The 20,458-nt window shown below is 40.6% G+C and overlaps 1 long non-coding RNA gene across 5 annotated transcripts; it reads right to left on the bottom strand.

Moving 5' to 3' along the window:
• Positions 1-1,368: 1,368 nt before the first annotated feature.
• LOC110341771 lies at positions 1,369-19,820 on the bottom strand. Of its 5 annotated transcripts, XR_005878717.1 has the most exons (5): positions 19,762-19,811; positions 18,768-18,912; positions 2,972-3,096; positions 2,079-2,204; positions 1,369-1,572 (listed from the first exon to the last, which is right to left on the bottom strand). It is a non-coding gene; the product is annotated as an uncharacterized LOC110341771 (long non-coding RNA). The 5 variants fall into 5 exon arrangements; XR_005878715.1 differs by lacking the exon at positions 2,972-3,096; XR_005878716.1 differs by lacking the exon at positions 2,972-3,096 and having other exon boundaries at positions 2,079-2,201.
• Between the last annotated feature and the right edge of the window lie 638 nt (positions 19,821-20,458).

The raw sequence follows: 20,458 nt of genomic DNA, 5'->3' as shown, positions 1-20,458 counted from the left end.
AGATTGTCTTGAGTCTCAGGAGAGACTTTGGACTTTTAAGACTGAAAACTTATGGGGAATTTTGAAGTTAAACTAAATATATTTTGCATTATGATCTAGTCATGAGCCTATGGAGGCCAGGGAGGGAGTAGAATGTAGTAGTTTGAATGAAAATGGCCCTTACAGACTCACATGTTTAAATTCTTGGCCCCTAGTTGGTAGCACAGATTGGATAGAATTAGAAGGCTTTGTTGGAGGAGGTGTTAGTGGAGATGGATTTTGAGGTTTCAAAAGCTCTACTCCATTCCAGTGAGCTCTTTTCCTCTGCCTTGTGTCTGTGGGCCAGGATGCAAGCTTTCAGCTACTGCTCCATGTCATGACTGCCTACCTCCTTTTGTTTTTTTGTTTTTTTGTTTTACGAGACAGGGTTTCTCTGTATTGTTTTGGAGGTTGTTGGTCCAGCCCGGCCTCGAACTCACAGAGATCTGCCTGCCTCTGCCTCCTGAGTGCTGGGATTAAAGGTGACTGCCTACCTTCTTACTGTTATGTTCTCCATGATGACCATGCTTAGCCCTCTCTAACTGTGAACCCCAATAAGTGTTATCTTTAATAAGCTTCAGAGATCGTGACTTTTTTTGTCATAGCAATAGAAAAGTAACTTCCATACGTCCTTTTGGTTTGTTTTTGTTTGTTTGTTTGTTTTGTTTTTTGTTTTTTGAGACAGGATTTCTCTGTGTAGCTCTAGCTGTCCTAGAACTCTCTCTCTGAAGACCAGGGTGGCCTTGAATGCATAGAGATCCACCTATCTCTGCCTCCCCAGTGCTGGGATTAAATGCATGGTCTGCCATCACCTATACAGTATAAAAAGTGTAGTCTCTTTTCAATTAAAGGCTGCTGGCAGCCATCCTGATTCAGCCTCAGATTGTGTCTCCTCATTCCCCTCCAACTCCACACAACCTCTTTGGGATCTGAACAACCTCCCACCCACTGCCCTTCCATCCTCTGCTGAAGCAGGTCTCCGGCAACTACCCAGTTCTATGCCTTTAAATGAATTTCCTTTCACATATCTATGTGTCCATCCTAATGGTTCTGTCTTTCTGGAGAATCCTGACTAACACAGGAAATAATGCTGTGTTGCTCACTTTTGGTGTTGCATAATTCATTCCCTCCCCTTTTGATGCTAGGGATCAAAGCCAGGAAGGACTCTACATGTATGACACAGCCCTTTACCATCATGCTACAGCCTTCCCCTGACTCCTCGTCCCTTACTTCTTCTTTTAATAGTTGAAAGGTAAATATAAGGAGCTAGAAATTCAACCTAGGAGAGCAGCCCAGAGTACAGCTCCTTTTCTCACACTGTAGCTGGGAGATGAGGCAGTGATACAAGGGTTGAGAGAATGACTTCTTTAATCAATGTCAAGGCTCATTACTTTGCAGCTAGCCTAGAAAATTGCTGGAACCTTCTTCAGGATTAGACGGGTATCGCTGCCCTTGCTTTTCTAGAAGCCTGTGGAAATGAAGGGTCCTTTTGACAGAAGGTGGGCTGTTGCTAGAAGAATGGCGACGGGTGCCGAGAAGTAATCTTCATGCCCTCTGTGGAGTAGAGAAAACAGCTGGGCAGATTGTATTTTCATCAACTATGTCTTTGCCTAGCTGCACAGGTGGACACGTAAATTATATGATAAATCACAGGCATTCCAGCATACCCATCAAACCCTGTCAGTGATGTCTCCTGAAGCCTTGGGAATCACAAGTTATTTGAGTACATTAGTTATAATTAGACCAGTTCTGTCTGTGTGTGTGTGTGTGTGTGTGTGTGTGCATGGCATATATACCTGTTCAGTGTATTTGCATGTGTGTATGCATGTGTGCACGTGTGTGTGTGTGTGTGTGTGTGTGTGTGTTTGTGTACTCGTGTGCACATATGGAAGCCGGAAGCTGATATTGAGTATGTTTATCAATCTCTATGTCATTTTTTGGGATGGGGGTTTCTCACTGAACATGGAGTACATCAATTCACAGTCTGTCTACCCAGTGAAACTCAGGGATCTGGCTGTCTCCAGCCACTCTCCAATTTTGGGGTTACAAATTTGTCTCACCTTGCTTGGCTCCTTTTTCTTTGCTGCCGAGGGTCAAAGCACAGGTCCTCACGCTCTACGGCAGGAACTTTCCAGACTGAGCCATCTCCCCAGTCCATTGCTTTTTCTTTTTTAATGTTTCACCTACTGTGAAAAAGGAATCATTAAAACAGGGAGAAGCAATACTTACAATAATCTTCATGTTACATGTTCAACTTTTTGTCTCTGTTGAGGCTCTCACTTAGCTTTTGGGAGCACAAATCTCCTCACTTATGAACAAGAATTAATGTTATATAGAGCCAATGTCTCTTCTATGGGCAAAACTGAAACTGAGCTTTCTAGAGTAAAAGGTAGTAGTGTTTTGATTTCTTATGATTATAAAGATTTGATTCATCAGTATTCAGGAGGTCTTGTATCATCCATGATGACTCAGTGGCAACGTTCTACACATTATTCAAGCCTTTTCTATGACTCATGCTATGTGTAATTGCAAAGTGAAGTCTTTGCTCTTTCCTGAAAAACCAAAAAAGAACCTTTTTCTTTCTTTCTTTTTTTTAATAAAACAGGATAGACATTTGGGGACTTTTAAGAAGGAGATTGGGTTAATCTTATAAATGGTTGTTAATGCTTTTAAAAGTTATTTAAGTTTGTCACTAACATAATGCCAAGATCCTAGGAACCGAAGGACCCCCTCCAACCCCACCCCCAACACAAGCACCAGTAGGATAAAGATTTTACTATGTCTGCCCTAGAAGTGCTGGCTTGGAAGTGCACAAAGGGAGGTCCAGGTGGGGGGCTGGTCTGCGTCGTTTGAAGCTGGTTTGTTTGACATTACACTGAGCTATTTGAGTCTGTTCTGCTATCATAAAATACCACAAACTGGCTAATTTAAAAAGAAAAATTTAATTTCTCACAGTTCTGGAGGCTAAGAAGTCCAAGATCAAGGAGACTGAAGGTTTGTCTGTGGAAGGCTGCTCTCTGCTTTTTAGATGGTATCTTACTAACACATACAGAACCCAAAGGAGTGAGAGTCCTCAGGCTGCAAAGAGCAAGTGAATTAAAGGTTGTGTGAAGTCTCTTCCACGAGGGTGTTAGCCTCATTCACGAAGGAGTCCTTAAGACCAAATCACTTCTTAAAGACTTTTAATACTGCCACATAGAAAACACTTGGTATTTTGGGAATTTAAATACATTTGCATATTATTAACTATAGCAAGAATGATTTTCTTCTACAGATTTTACAGTAAATCTTTTTATTTCTTCATTGTGTTTTGCTCTTCTCTTGCCTCATCCTCTTAAGGGCTGGGGTTACAGGCAAGTACCACCACCCTAGGCAACACAGCTATTTTTCCTTCTGTTTGTTTATCTCTGAAACAAACCTGAACAGATGAGGTTCTATTATGCCATAGAGCGTTCTCTATTCACCAGCCTAATTTCCTTTTCTCTCTCGACAATTTTTGAAGAACATCAACATGTAGTTTGTGCAGGGGATGGAGTAATATGCTGGGCTGTTCCTGGTCCCAATGCCAGGTATAAAGAGATATACAATGACAAAGCGACTCCGATTTCTTTCCATTTATTTTCTTCATGGACACGTCCTTTTGATGGGATTTCAAGGAGTCAGGGTAGATTATTGTCAATCTACAATAATTACTCACTTATCCTGCTCTCTTAAAAAATAAAAAAAACACTAGATATATCCGTATGTTTGAATGCTTGTGTGAGTTCATGTGTATCACATGTGTGTAGGTACCTGAGGAGGTCAAAGGATGGCATTGGATCTCCTAGATTAGGAAGAATAGGAAGTATAGTTGGTTGTAAAACACTGATGTGGGTGCTGGGAATTGAACTCAGGTCCTCTGAAAAAAGCAGTAAATGTTCTTAACGAATGAACAATTTCTTCAGACCCTGGTTATATTTTTATTGTTGCTAGAGAGTAAATAGTCATGGGTGTGGTGCCACATGCTTTTAATCTCAGCATTTATGAGGCAAAAGCAGATAGATCTCTGTGAGTTCCAGCCAAGCCTTGACTACATAGTGAGATCCCATGTCAAAAATAAACAAACTAAAGTCATGACTATGTTTTAAACTTTTTTTTTTTTTTTTTTTGGTTTCTCAAGACAGAGTTTCTCTGTGTAGCTCTGGCTGTCCTGGAACTCCTTCTGTAGACCAAGTTGGCCTCGAACTCACAGAGATTCACCTGTCTCTGCCTCCGGAGTGTTGGGATTAAAGGTGTGCACCACCACTCCCTGGCTTTAATCATGCTTTTTAATGATATTAATCACAAGCATTTCTTAACTTAGAGCATGACTCCAATCATTCATTGTGTTGAGGTTTCATCACTTAAGCAAGCAGAACTTTACTATTAGAAATTTGGGATTTTCCTTGTCTTTTATAATAGGATTGGAGTATACCCGATGAATGATAACACTTCACAGAAAAAAAATGAAGGCAGCCTTTTGAAATTAATATTACAGTCTCTCTCAGCACTCAGGAGGCAGAGGTAGGTGGATCTCTGAGTTTGAGACCACTCTGGTATACAGAAGGAGTTCCAGGACAGCCAGGGCTACATAGAGAAACCCTGTTTCAAAAAAAACAGTCTCAAAGTGGTCAACATGAGAAGATAAACAAAGACATATTCACAAAATCAGAGCTATCTAGAGCTCAAATTTCTCTTAAACTTCAAAGGACATACATTTATGACAAATACAGTATGTACATTACCAACCTTGCACACATAGTTTCTTACATAAATAACATGATAAATGATGATAGAAAAGTGTATTTGATGGTGAAGCCAGTGGGTTCGCTTTTCAAGGCACTGAATTTGAGGTATTTGTGGAACATCCGTGGGGAGCTATCCTGTAAGCAGTCAGGTTTAATGGTGTGTAGCTTAGGAGGGAGTTCTGGTTCAGAGAGAAACATTGGGAGACATCAGTATATACCGAGTGCTAAGTGAGACCAATGAAACCAGATGTAAAAACCCAGAGAGAATATAGGATGACTAGAGAAGACGCAAGAAAAGGTACAGAATATACACACCTTTGCAGCCTACACAGAGGGGAGAGGACGTAAAGTCGAAGATCAAGGGGTGAGGGCACTAGGAACAAAGCTGGGAGTGCGCAGTCTTGTGGAATTTTCCACTGATTACTTAGCTGGAGGCTGCTCAATGGGTTATATGACTGGTTACTTATCCTCCTCTTCACTCCTTGTTTAATCCTCCTCAAATCATATGCACACAGAGCTTGCCTTTTCCAGAGTACCCTTATGTTCAATGAAAGATATGCGTGATATTGTGTTCCCTAGGCAGTGTCCACTACGGTCTTTGAGCTCACTGACAGTAGTGGAGATCTGCAGGGCGTGATCTGAGGTTTGCAGGGGAAGTTGCTTGTTTGTCCTAAAACAGTCCTCTGGCTGACCTGCTGCACTGCCTGGCACTCAGTGGGCACTTGGTAAACCCTAAGAGCAAATGGATAGTATGGGTATGAGCGCTGGATGACTAAGGATCCTATTAAAATGCAAATATTCTGGAAGGATGACAAATAAATGGTCTGTCCCCTGTTCAGAAGCTTAGCGGGCAGGAAATCTGTTATCAAGGATCTTTGCACTGTTGTCGCGCAGTTGACTCAGGGCCAGAGTCTGGGGTAGATTTACAGGCTGAGAGTGGAGGCTGATCTGGACGGGGTCTGCCTAGCAAACTGGTACAGTTTCATAAATATCTATATTGAATTTGCTTCCCAGGCTGCCGGATAGCAATTCCCATAAACGGAGTGGCTGGACTAGCAGTCTCAATCCTGAAGGCTGAAGTGTGAAGTCAAGATGTTAGTGGGCCAGGTAACTCCTTCAGGATCTGGGGAAGGACCTTCTGGTTTTCACCCTTGCTCCTGCTGGTTTCCAGGGATCATGGGTGTTCTTTGTCTTGCAGATGTTTGCTGAAGTCTCATCTTCACCTGGTGAGTTCCCTCCCCTCTGTGTCCTTGTGTCTGTTTTTATCTGTCTAACCAGTGTGGCCTCATTGAACATTTGAACATAACTTATGGTAATCTGCAGAAGCCCCATTTCCCAGTAAGATTATATTCTGAGTTTTTAGGTGGACAAGAATTTATGAAGAAGATTTTTCAACACAGTACATCTATTGCAGCTAGATGATACCTAGCACTAACTAGGAGGAGAAGCTCACAGAGGAGACAAGTAACCATCACGAGATGTGTAGGTACGGATGTCTAGCTGATAGCATGAAGACATTGCCACTTATTGAATGCCAGAAGAACCCCCCCACACACAAACTCACTCAAAAAGAAAGGAAGAAAGAAAACTAAAGAGAAAAAGGAAGTCTAGAAAGAAAAAAAGAAAATATAAATTACTCTGAAAAAATAATGTAAGTGTATATTCTGAATCAAAGTGAAGCAGGTATTATTCATGTTCTCAGGAAACATACAATATAATAGAAAGAGATAAGTACATACGCACACACAACCATAGCCCCACACAGAGACATACACATACACAAGGACACACAAAGATACACAGATACATAGACACACACACACAGATGCACACACACAGATACAAACATGCATACTTTTTCTGAATCATTGTAGAGCTATACATATTCTGACATGTTAGCCTTATAAATTTCAGCATTAAATTACAAAGGAAAAGAACATTTCTTACACAATCATGGTATAATTTCCAAACTCCACTAATTTGACATAATACAGTGTCATCTACATTAACTCTACACTTCAAATTCCCTCAAGTTATCTCATTACTGTCCTTTACAGAATTTTTCCCCTTATCCAAAAGTCAGTAAAGATTCAAATATTATATTGTTTTCACTTTTTCCCATCTCCTTTAGCCTATTACAATTTCCCCAATATTTTGTCTGAATGCCTTTTATGACATTACTATTTTAAAAATGTTAAAAACCTTGCAAATAACACACGCACACACACCAAAATTAACCAGACACAAAGTCTATAGAACTTAGTGAAATTCTTCACAGTTAGAATTGGCTTTCAGAACTAAAGAAATGGAACTTTATATTTAAATTTTCTTTCATTAAAGCCAGCTAGTGGTGGTGCATGCCTTTATTCCTAGCATACTGGAGACAGAGACATGTGGATCTCTGAGAGTTGAAGGCCAGCCTCGTCTACAGAGCAAGTTCCAGGACAGGTTCTGAAACCACAGAGAAACTCTGTCTTGAAATACCAAAAAATGTTTTTCTCTTTCATTATTTTTAATTATGTGCACATGAGTGCATGTGTCCCTAGAGGCCAGAGCAGTCAGATTCCCTGGAGCTGGACTTAGAGGCTGTTATGAGTCACCTGACTTGAGTGCTGTGAATCTAACTTGGAAGAGCAGTATGTGCTCCTAAGAGCAGAGCCATCCCTCCAGCCTCTTCATGCTACATTTTACACTTTCAGTTCTAATATATTTTATGCCCTTACCCACTTCTAAAACCAAAACCAAAACCAAAAACCCACAACAGAATTAGAACTAGAAAAACAATTAGCTTTCTATTTCTTTTGACAACTCATGCCCATTATCTGCATTGAGTCCTTTCTCGTGTCTTTATATTTATTAGCCTTTCTTCTTTTCTTTTCTTCATGCTATATTTTACCCCCACATACAGTTCTTTACACATATCCATATATTATTAGCTAGATTCTGAATATGACAATGAACAGATGGTTTATTTCTGACATTGTGCCTCAATTAATTTTATACATTCAAAGTTTGACTATGTTTCTACATCTTTTTTTCTTTTGAGCCAGTCTTAACTGAGTAGCCCTGGCTGGTCCAGAAGTCCATTATGTAGACCAGACTGACTTTGAACTCACAGATATCCTACTGCCTCTGCCTCCCACCTGAGTACTGGGACAACAGGCATGCACTATCATGCCTGACTTCCTGCAAAATCTTAAATTTCCTTTTTTGTTTAGTAGTAGTCATACATATATATGTGTATATATATATACACATAATTATACATATTTAAATTCAAATTCATACAAATTTAAAACTTCTTTTTTTTTGCCTGTGGTCTTATTATTCTTTTTTTTAAATATATTTTATTTTCCAGTTTAAATTTAGATAAGAAACGAGGTTGCTTCACAAGTCAGTTCCAGGTCCCTCTCCCATTCCCTCCCCTCCTCCCGTGCCCTCCCCCCCCTTATCCCATTATCCCCTCATTCCCCCAGGGAGGGTGAGGTCATTTCATATAGGGCAGGGCCTAGACCCTTCCCCAAGAGTTCAGGGTGAGAGTGCACCTCACATTGTTCTATGGGAGTCCAAAGTCCGTGTGTATACTTGGGATGGGTACTGATCTGCTGCCCAAGGCTCAATAGATTCCCTAGGCCTCCTCACTGACACCCAGATTCAGGGGGTCTTGATCAGTCCCATGCTGGATTCCCAGGCTGATGCCTGGGATTCAAGAGTTAACCTTTGTCTGGTCAGCTGTTTCTGGGGGTTAAACCAGCCCAGTCTTAATCCCTTTGATCATCAGTCCTCCCTCTCTGTTACTGGCTTTCTTGAGTTCAGCTCAGTACTTAACCAAGGGAGTCTGCCTCTTCTTCGATCAGCCACTAAATGAAGTTTCTGTTTCCCAGACTCTCTGGCCATAGGATTGTAGGCTGGCACTCCCCAGATCTAGGTCTAAAATCCATATATGAGAGAGTACATGCCAAGTTTCTCTTTTTGTGACTGGGTTACCTCACTCAGGATGGTTTCTTCTGGTGTCATCCATTTGCCTGCGAATCTCATGATTCCATTATTTTTTTCTGCTGAATAGTACTCCATTGTGTAGATGTACCACTTTTCTCTATCCACTCTTCGGGTGAGGGACATCTAGGTTGCTTCCAAGTTCTGGCTATTACAAATAAAGCTGCTATGAACATAGTAGAACAGACATCTTTGTTGTATGAATGGGCATCTTTTGGATATATGCCTAAGAGTGGAGTTGCTGGGTCTTGTGGTAGGTTTATTCCCATTTTTCTGAGGAATCTCCATACTGCTTTCCAAAGTGGCTGAACCAGTTGGCACTCCCACCAGCAATGGAGGAGTGTCCCCCTTTCACCACATCCTCTCCAGCATAAATTGTCATTGGTGTTTTTGATTTTAGCCATTCTGACAGGAATGAGATGGTATCTGAGAGTTGTTTTGATTTGCATTTCCCGGATGGCTAAGGATGTTGAGCACTTTCTCAAGTGCCTCTCAGCCATTTTAGACTCCTCTATTGAAAACTCTCTATTTAGTTCTGCAGCCCACTTTTTAATTGGGTCCTTTGCTGTTTTGGAGACTTGCTTCTTGAGTTCTTTGTAAATTTTGGAGATCAACCCTCTGTCAGATGTGGGATTAGTGAATATTTTTTCCCATTCTGTGGGCTGCCTTTTTGTCTTGCTGACTGTGTCCTTTGCCTTACAGAAGCTTCTCAGTTTCAGGAGGTCCCATTTATTAATTGTTGATCTCACTGTCTGTGCTACTGGTGTTATGTTCAGGAAGCTGTCTCCTGTACCAATTTGTTCAAGGGTACCACCCACTTTCTCTTCTAAGAGGTTCAGTGTGGCTGGATTTATGTTGAGGTCTTTGATCCATTTGGACTTAAGTTTTGTGCATGGCGATAAACATGGATCGATCTGCATTCTTCTACATGCCAGTCTCCAATTATGCCAGCACCATTTGTTGAAGATGCTTTCTTTATTCCATTGTATATTTTTAGCTTCTTTGTCAAAGATCAGATGTTCGTACGTGTGTGGGTTAATACCCGGGTTTTCAATTCGATTCCATTGGTCTACCTGTCTATTTTTGTGCCAATACCAAGCTGTTTTCAGGACTATAGCTCTGTAATAGAGCTTGAGGTCAGGGATGGTGATGCCTCCGGACGTTGCCTTGTTGAACAGGGTTGTTTTGGCTATCCTGGGTCTTTTGTTTTTCCATACAAAATTGATTATTGTTCTTTCAAGGTCTGTGAAGAATTGTGCTGGGATTTTAATGGAGATTGCATTGAATCTGTAGATTGCTTTTGGCAGGGTTGCCATTTTTACTACATTGATCCTACCTATCCAAGAGCATGGGAGATTTTTCCATTTTCTGAGGGCTTCTTTAATTTCTTTCTTTAAAGATTCAAAGTTCTTACGATACAGGTCTTTCACTTGTTTGGTTAGTGTTACCCCAAGGTATTTTATGTTGTTTGTGGCAATTGTAAAGGGTGATGTTTCTCTGATTTCTCTTTCAGCCCTTTTATCATCTGTATATAGTAGGGCTACTGATTTTCTTGAGTTGATCTTGTAGCCTGCTACTTTGCTGAAGGTGTTAATCAGCTGTAAGAGTTCCCTGGTAGAGTTCTTTGGGTCATTGATGTAAACTATCATATCGTCTGCAAACAGTGAAAGTTTGACCCCTTCCTTCCCAATTTGTATCCCCTTGATCCCCCTTTGTTGTCGTATGGCAATAGCTAGAACTTCAAGTACCATGTTGAAAAGGTATGGAGAGAGTGGACAGCCTTGTTTTGTTCCTGATTTTAGAGGAATTGCGTTGAGTTTCTGTCCATTTAGTTTGATGTTGGCTGTTGGTTTACTGTATATAGCTTTTATTATGTTTAAGTATGTCCCTGTTATCCCAGATCTCTCCAAGACCTTTATCATGAAGGGGTGTTGGATTTTGTCAAAGGCTTTTTCAGCATCTAGTGAGATGATCATGTGATTTTTGTTTTTTGGCTTGTTTATATGGTGGATTACGTTGATGGATTTTAGTATGTTGAACCATCCCTGCATCCCTGGGATGAAACCTACTTGATTGTGGTGAATGATTGTTTTGATGTGTTCTTGGATCTGATTTGCCAGTATTTTATTGAGTATTTTTGCATCAATGTTCATGAGGGATATTGGTCTGAAGTTCTCTTTCTTAGTTGTATCTTTGTGTGGCTTGGGGATCAAAGTTATTGAAGCCTCATAGAAAGAGTTTGGCAAAGACCCTTCTGCTTCTATTGTGTGGAACACTTTGAGAAGAATTGGTATAAGCTGTTCTTTGAATTTCTGGTAAAATTCTGCACTGAGGCCATCTGGACCTGGACTTTTTTTGGTTGGGAGACTTTTGATGACAGCTTCTATTTCCATAGGGGTTATAGGTCTATTTAAATTGCTTATCTGTTCTTGATTTAGTTTTGGCAAATGATAGCTGTCCAGGAAGTCATCCATTTCCTTTAAATTTTCGAATTTTGTGGAGTACAGGTTTTCAAAGTATGACCTAATGATTCTCTGGATTTCCTCAGAGTCTGTTGTTATGTCCCCCTTTTCATTTCTGATTTTGTTAATTTGCGTGTTCACTCTCTGCTGTTTGGTAAGTTTGGACAAAGGTTTGTCTATCTTGTTGATTTTCTCAAAGAACCAACTCTTCATTGCATTGATTCTTTGTATTGTTTTCCTGGTTTCTACTTTATTGATTTCAGCCCTCAATTTGATTATTTCCTGGCGTCTACTCCTCCTGGGGGAGTTTGCTTGTTTGTGTTCTAGAGCTTTCAGCTGTGATGTTAATTCTCTGGTATAACTGTTCTCCTGTTTCTTCATGTGAGCACTTAGTGCTATGAACTTCCCCCATAGCACTGCTTTCAAAGTGTCCCATAGGTTTGGGTATGTTGTGTCTTCATTCTCATTGAATTCGAGGAAATCTTTAATTTCTTTTTTTATTTTCTCTTTGACCCAGGGATGGTGCAGTTGAGCATTATTCAATTTCCATGAGTTTGTAGGTTTTCTGCAATTTGTGTTGTTGTTGAATTCTAATTTTAAAGCATGGTGGTCTGGTAAGATGCATGGAGTTATTCCAATTTTTTTGTAGCTGCTGAGGTTTGATATGTTGCCAAGTATGTGGTCGATTTTTGAGAAGGTTCCATGTGGTGGTGAGAAGAAGGTATATTCTTTTTTATGTGGATGAAATGTTCTATAGATATCTGTTAATCCCAGTTGGGTCATTACTTCTATTAGACCCTTTGCTTCTTTGTTGAGTTTCTGTCTGGTATTCCTGTCTAGTGGTGAGAGTGGTGTGTTGAAATCTCCCACTATAACTGTGTGGGGCTTTAGATGAGATTTAAGTTCTAATAATGTTTCTTTAACGAATGTGGATGCCTTTGTATTTGGGGCATTGATGTTCAGGATAGACACTTCATCATGGTGGGTTTCACCTGTGATGAGTATGTAATGATCTCCTTCATCTCTTTTGATTGATTTTATTTTAAAGTCTAGTTTGTTAGATATTAGGATTGCTACCCCTGCTTGTTTCTTGGGTCCATTTGATTGAAAAAATTTTTCCCAACCTTTAACTCTCAGGTAATATCTGTCTTTGAGGATGAGGTGTGTTTCTTGTATGCAGCAGAAGGAAGGGTTCTGTCTTCGAATCCATTCTGCTAGTCTATGTCTTTTTATCGGTGAGTTAAGGCCATTAATATTGAGGGATATTAATGACCATTGATTGCTCATCCTTCTTCGATTTGTGATGTTTGTTGTTGGTGGAATTATGTGTGGAATTTCACCCCTTTGTTCTTTTGGCTGTTGGTAGAGAGGGATTCTCTAATGCTTATGTTTTTCTGGTTGTAGTTAGCTTCCTTGGGTTGGAGTTTTCCTTCCAAAATTTTCTGTAGGGCTGGGTTAGTGGACACATATTGCTTGAATCTAGTTTTGTCATGGAATATCTTGTTTTCTCCGTCTATAGTGATTGAGAGCTTTGCCGGGTATAGTAGTCTGGGCTGGCATCCATGGTCTCTTAGTGTAGGTAGAATATCTATCCAGGACCTTCTGGCTTTCAGCGTTTCCATGGAGAAATCAGGTGTAATTCTGATAGGTCTGCCTTTATATGTTACTTGACCTTTTTCCTTAGCTGCTCTTAATATTCTTTCTTTATTCTGTATGTTTGGGGTCTTGATTATTATGTGGCGAGGGGATTTTTTTTGTGGTCCACTCTATTTGGTGTTCTGTAGGCTTCTTGTACCTTCATTGGCATGTCTTTCTTAAGGTTGGGAAAGTTTTCTTCTATGATTTTGTTGAATATGCCTTCTGCCCCTTTGAGGTGGATTTCTTCTCCTTCTTCTATACCTATTATTCTTAGGTTTGGTCTTTTCATGGTGTCCCATATTTCCTGGATGTTTTGTGTTAAGGATTTGTTGGATTTAAGGTTTTCTTTGGTTGATAAATCCATTTCTCCTAGTGTATCTTCAACACTTGAGATTCTCTCTTCCATCTCTTCTATTCTGTTGGTAATGCTTGTATTGGTAGTGCCTGACTGTTTGTCCAGCTTTTCTATTTTCTGCCTTTCTTCAGATTGTGTTTTTTTAATGTTTCTATTTCAGTTTTCAACCCTTGCAGTGTTTGCATTGCTTCTTGCAATTTTCTGTTTATCTTTTTGTCCATTTGTTGCCTTTTATGAATTTTTTGGTTTGTTCTTTCTTCCATTTCTTGCATTTTTTGGTTTGCTTTTTGTTCCATTTCTCGCATTTTGTGCTTTGTTTCTTCTTCCATTTCCTGCCTTTTTTGGTTTGTTTCTTCTTCCATTTTTTTCATTTTTTGCTTTGTTTTTTTCTACCATTTCTTGCATTTTTTGCTTTGTTTCTTCTTCCATTTCCTGCCTTTTTTGGTATGTTTCTTCTTCCAATTCTTGCATTTTTTGCTTTGTTTTTTCTTCCATTTCTTGCATTTTTTGCTTTATTTCTTCTTCCATTTCCTGCCTTTTTTGGTATGTTTCTTCTTCCAATTCTTGCATTTTTTGCTTTGTTTTTTCTTCCATTTCTTGCCTTTTTTGCTTTATTTCTTCTTCCATTTCCTGCCTTTTTTGGTTTGTTTTTTCTTCCAATTCTTGCATTTTTTGGTTTGTTTTGTCTTCCATTTCTTGCATTTTTTGGTTTGTTTTTTCTTCCATTTCTTTAAGGGATTTTCCTATATCCTCTTTTAGGGCCTTTATCATTTTCATGAAAGTGCTTTTAAGGTCGTTCTCTTCTGCTTCGTTCGCATTGGAATGTTGGGGTCTTGCTGGTGTGGAGTCTCTAGAATCTGGCGGTGTCATATTTGTTTTTCTGTTGCTGACTGTGTTTTTGTATTGTCTCTTTCCCATCTCTTCTTCTAGTGGGTGCAGAAAGAGCCCCTTACTGGTCTGGGGACCAGGGTTCCCTTTTGGTGGGTGCTAGCAAGTCCAATAATCTGGTGGTTCTTCTATTCCTTGTCCAAATGCTGGTCCCATGGGTGGAGAAGAAGAACAGGAATCTGGGGCACTTAGCCTCCTACCTGGTCCCCTGGACCCTATGCTGGGTCCTGTTGTACCTGATCCGGAACAGCTGCTTCCCTGGACTCCTAGCCTCCTCTCTTTTCCTGGTCTCGTTGGTGGGAGAGAAGATCTGGAGTCTGGGGTGCTTGGCTCCCGCCGGGATTGGGAGCTCTGTGCAGTTCCCAGGCAATCTATAGGCACTGGGACACAGGCTGGAAAGCCGGCCTGTTTACCTGATGCTGCCAGAGGAACAGCTGCTTCCCTTAGCTTTAAAACTTCTAATGTCAGCTGGGTGTTGGTGGTGCACGCCTTTAATCCCAGCACTAGGGAGGCAGAGGCAGGCGGATCTCTGTGAGTTCGTGGCCAGCCTGGCCTACAGAGCGAGTTCCAGGACAGCTTCCAATACAGAGAAACCCTGTCTCGAAAAACCAAAAAAAAAAAAAACTTCTAATGTCTCCAAGAGCTTTGTGCTCCATCCAATAGAGACCCAAACATCTACATCTACTGGATTTGTAGTGTTAGCTCTTTTGTTTTGTTTTCTTGGCTACTGCATCTGAGGTGTTCAGGTGGTCTCAAACTTGTTAGCTGAGCATAACCTTGAACTCCTGATCCTTCTGCCTCACCTCCCAAGTGCAGGGATAACAGGTGTGTCCAGCAGGCCCAGCTGAGGTGTAGCTCTTGGTATTTTTCCTCATTTTCCCAAATGAGCATGCAATTAACTATAACTGCTAGGGATTTACATTGTTAAAGTTCAAAGTATCCCAGCCCCCTTCCACGTGATGCAGATGGTATTTCCTAAAGTGAATTTGGAATTATATTACAAACAGGAAACACTTAGTCTCTGTGATGCAGGGCTTCTCAAGAGTCTTCCCAGTATGAACTGGCTTTTCTGTTTGCTCTGACAGACTACCTGGAAGTAGTCACAAGGAAGGAGATGTTTATTTCGGTGCTAAGTTACAGAGAGTATGGTCCACCCTGGTGGGAAAGGTGTGACCACTGTGATGGCTTATCCACGTGGTGGGAACTTGCAACTGTCAAGTTCTTGTAGCCCTAGGAGCCTGGGCTGGGTCCAGAAGCATTTATCACCTTCAAGGTCCCCACCCAGTGACCCTTGCCCTACCTAGTTATGACCTCCTGACTAAAAGGTTCCACAGCCTCTTTACACACTGTCACCATTGGGGACCAAGTGTTCAAACACATGAATCCGTGGGGGAGACATTTCATATTTAGAGCATAACACACACTAATAAGAGGTATAGCCCCAAAGATGGCTACAGGACACACTCTTCTGTTGTTGCCTATGGAGAATTGGGTTCAGGATGCCTGTGGACATCAAAACCCACAGATGGTCAAGCCTCTTATTATAATGTAGTGTTTTCATTGTATCTGAGCACACCTTCTATATTTTTAGTAGTCTCTACCTTCACATGAAAAGCTTTACTTTATTGAACTGCCTAGGGAATAATGGTAAGAAAAATGTACATATTGAATACAAAAGTTGAAGAAACTTTTGAAATTGTTGGAATTTGTGGATATAAAATTCATGGATAAGAGAGTTGACTGTACAAGTTCCCATAAACTTTGTTGGTGAACCTTTAAAAAAAAAGGACTCAAAATGTATGGCCTGAAACAACAGTTATCTTTCTATGCAGTTTCTGAGAACTAAGCATTTGAGAGAGCTTTAGCGTTGAGGTTCTAGACCAGAGTCTTGGTTGTAAAAGCCATAGACTTGGCTGGGCCCAGTAACCATGCTTCTACACAAGCACGTGTACTTTCAAGGCTGTGGGCGGGAGCTGTGGGGTCCTCATTCTCTACAGCTCTCAAATGGGTAGCCTAATCATCACCAGGACACAGAAACTGTCATCCACCATAAAGGACAGTCTAAACCAGAGCAGGAGAAAGATGTAGCCTTCAGCATTGAAGCCAGAGACTCACCTCTACCAATGAGTCACTAGATTTATCTTAAACCAATGAGAAAAATTAGGTTTATATATCACCTCACAAACTTCTTTTAGTCTTTAAGAGAATAGGTTAAAACAACAACTTGTATACAGATTTTTAAAACATTATAAAGGTCATTCTGGGATAGAGAATTCTTTCTTTTTGTTTTTCAAGACAGGGTTTCTCAGTGTTGCTTTGGGACATGTCCTGGCACTCACTCTGTAGACCAGGCTGACCTGGAACTCACCTAGATCTACCTGCCTTTGCTATCTAAGTGCTTGGAGCAAAGCCAGCTGAAAATCCTTAAAATCAAAACAGCTCAGAATGAGAAATAGGAAAGAGTTGGTTTCAGATCAAACTCATTTACTCATTTTATCAACATGGACCTAGTCCCTTACGTTTTTGAGCCTGAATTTTTAAGTAAGTAGACTTAAGACAATAATGCTCTCTATCTTTGTAATATCTTTACGTTGTTGTAAAGATAAATGAACCAATGCACATAAAATGCTTTCATAGGTGGAATTCCTGAAATCATTGGCCAACATACGACTTATCAAATAACTGAACACAATGAATTTCATTTTTCATATTAAAAGACTTCCTATCTTCCGGGAGAATTCCATATGCATAGATGTGCTTAAAAATGCTTTTGATGATTCTTATAATAACTCTGTAGAAACTTTAAACTGACATTTGTCTTCTTATGCAACTGCTTCTTTCAGAGATGTAGAACTTTGTCTCTGCAGGGTGCTTAGCTGCTTGATAAGTAGATGGTTTTTCTGGTTTTCTGTTTGTTTTGTTGTTGTTGTTGTTGTGGTGGTGGTGGTGGTAGTGGTGGTGGTGGTGGTGGTAGGAATCATCAGTTCCTGGGTCTGCACATGCTGGGCAAATATTCTACCACTGAGCTACAACCCGACTCCATGGTTGTTTTTAAACGACCTTTATGTACGTCCATAATTTTCTTAAGCCATAAGAAGGCTGTTCTCCTGTGTCCCATAACAGCTCCAAGGCAGTCTCAAGAGAGCACTTCAGAAAATGTTTTAAGCAATGGCAGTCCTATCAGAATAAATATAGAGTCTCCTGTGGTGAACACATGGCAGGAAGAAGCAGGTTGCGATGCATGAGCCTTACTGGGATCCGCTTGCTCAAGATCAGTCTTTTTATTCTCTCACTGTGTCTCCTTACAAAATGGAACATACCCTCCAGGCATAACTGCCAGTCGACTGTGGTTTTTTTGTTTTGTTTTTGTTGTTGTGTTTTGTTTCCCCCAGGACAGGGTTTCACCATTTAGCTCTGGCTGTCCTGGAACTTGCTTTGTAGATTAGGCTGGCTTCATACTCACAAGAGATCAGCTTGTCTCTGCCTCCCTAGTGCTGGGATTAAGGTGTGCATTGCTACTGCCTGGCTCTGAATCCCTATTTTTTAATGCCTTATTCTGTGCACCTATTGACTATTAAATATGCTCAGTCCTCTTACATATAAAGCTATACATGTATATTTTATGGGTAAATTAGGACCAACATTCTTAGCCTACAAAGATCTCTTGGTTGGTACATTAATTAGGGCATCAAGTTTATACCCTGTGTCAACCATAATTGTTTATTGCTTAACTAAACTGTCCTTAATTTATTAGAGTAATTAGTGTAGTTAGTGAGACAGAATGTATTAAGATTTACAGCAGTATGTGGCCTGCCTTACTTGATCTCTTCACCTTACACTTGACATTGGACTGCCCCTTCCTTGACAAGCACTATCCTTCCCGTCTCATGCCTCATCTTTCAAAGCAATAAAATCAAGCTGTGGGATGAAGGGATCTTTAAATTATCTCCTGTATCTGAAACTTAGAGTTGACGACTCTCTGGCTTAGTTTTCACATAAGGGCAAAGACATAGAAATAAATATCTCAGACTAAACAATTGGAAAACAATTAAAGTTACTGGAGTATTTTTACAATCATCTAAAAATCAGTTTAAGATTCAATAGCTTTGTACTAAGTGTACAGAATTACTACAGTCAAAATTTGTTTTAAATTTTCAGAGCATTCATGCAGGAAACTGAAAGATCCCTGGCCATCGTAGAATTAGTTTTTGGGCAGGAGAGTTCGAGAAGGGCGTGGAAGGGAAGAGGAAGGAGATTTTTGCTGTAAGGGTCAGCAATAGACATTTGGGGAAGTCACGTGGAAGTACCTTGAAACCTAGGCATTATTGAAGACGTAGATTATTAAGTGACAGTTCTTAAACCCGGAGAGGCAGATCCTAGTTTTGTTGGTTTCAAAACTTATTCAACTATGCAGTCCATCAAGAAACAGCTGTGCAAAATTAGCTACAAAAATGCCTATTTCTTCAGAAGAATTCAGTTAGAAGTCAATGTTTATTTCTGGGTACTCATAGCTTCTTTAAGCATTCAATATTGAGAAAGTGCCATGGAGGAGATCTGGAAGGAGTCTTAATCTTCACATTTGAAATATCTTTCTCTTGTAACCTTTACAAAGACTAAAGCCACACAAATGTGTTGTTCACCCACCTGGAGCCACGAGATGAGGTCTGTAAAGGTGAGGGACACAGACCCTACACTCCATTAGTGTCACATTACATCCACCATTGTAAACATGTCTAGAGTATTCCCCAGAGAGTTCAAGGGGAAATTGGAAGCTGTGTTAAAAAAGAATCTAAAAGAAAAATAGATCTACATAAACCATCATGAAAAAAACCTCCAGAATTAAACAAAACAACAACAATGAAGGTCTGGGCATATCCTTAACATGATTCTATTTATATGAAAACTCAATAGGCCAACGCTGAAGCTCTCTCTGTGTGTATATGCATTTATGTATATAAAATTCTTACTTGTGACCACCTTTGAAGGACATGTGAAGTATGAAGTGCCATTTGATTTGTGCACAGCAAATACAATATTCACAAAGTCCATGTAGGCGTCCTTAGGAATAGTTAAGTGCACATCTCCATGTTACCTCGGTTTCAAGCATCCTATTCTCACAACATCACTTGCTATCTTTCTAAGTCAGATCTGCACTTTACCTCCTGCTACTTTGGACCTACCAAGAACTACATTCAAGCCTCCCATCATCTCAGTGTCCCTTCATCCTCACTTCTGTCTTTACTCAGCTTAGATTGCCTGGTCATTTTGTGCACACCCTTAGTGCCCTATATCTCTTCTGCACCACCCTGACTTCTTAGATTTCATTTGAGAATCTTGAATTCGGCTCTCCTGTTCTGTTGTTAGACAGCAATGTAGCCCAATCTTGGAGAAACTCGGCAGCTCCCCAGGGGCCCTGAAGTGCTTTGGGGGCACGTGGGACTCTATGAAGCCCATTCATTCCCGCACATCCCCACATTTCTGGGGGGGCTGCTTCAAACACTTTCTTCTCTCTTTGCGTCTCCTGCACAATCATCCCTGGATAATGACTGACTTCACTGAGGAAATAAAAACAAGCAGCGGAAATTCCACACCACTCTACACTCCACCACAACTCCCATTCCTAAGTCTGCTTACTTACCTAGCCACGTCCCGTCCTTGTAGGAGGAAGTCTGATGCCGCCATTAAACATGTGACTTATTAGAGGCGCATACAGATGAGGTAATAAAAGGGCGGTTTACCACACTGCTAACCACACCCACTTTAGGCAGGACTAAAGACGTATACGTACGTAGGCGGAACTACGTCACTAGCCAGGCCCACTTTTGGGCATGGCTAGGGGCGTTACGGGGGGAAGGCATAAAAGACAGCACACAGGAAGTCTTGGTCTCTTTTCCTGGAGATCGGCTTCCGGTTCAGCCACTGAAAACTGCTCCTCTGGGTTTGGTATCTTGTGAGTAATTTTCTACATTAAATACTTAGCTTTACTGTCAGTAATTGTGTGTCGCGTATTGTTACAGTGTCCGTTAAAGCCTACACGTCCTCTACCCTCCAGATCCTGGAACTGGCAGCCGGGCCCTCCATCTTGGGTGGTTCTCAGCTTCCACACTAACCCATCCCTTCCCTCCTGCTTGACAATTCGTGGGGTGGGCAAAGCTGTCCTTGACAAGTTTTGTGATCGCTGGAAAGTAAAATAAATAGATGAAATATACATACGGATAAAGAAAACGTTTTAACATACAATGTTAACATACGTATTTCTATACATCACAGTGATGAAATTCATTCAAAACATATTTAATTTAGTGGAGGAAGAGGCAGGAGGTGGCCCACAGCAA

This window comes from Mesocricetus auratus, unplaced genomic scaffold (assembly GCF_017639785.1).
Source record: "Mesocricetus auratus isolate SY011 unplaced genomic scaffold, BCM_Maur_2.0 Super-Scaffold_100008, whole genome shotgun sequence".
Taxonomy (NCBI): domain Eukaryota; kingdom Metazoa; phylum Chordata; class Mammalia; order Rodentia; family Cricetidae; genus Mesocricetus; species Mesocricetus auratus.
The sequence above is the reverse complement of the archived record's forward strand: the minus strand, read 5'-3'. Positions and strand labels throughout refer to the sequence as shown.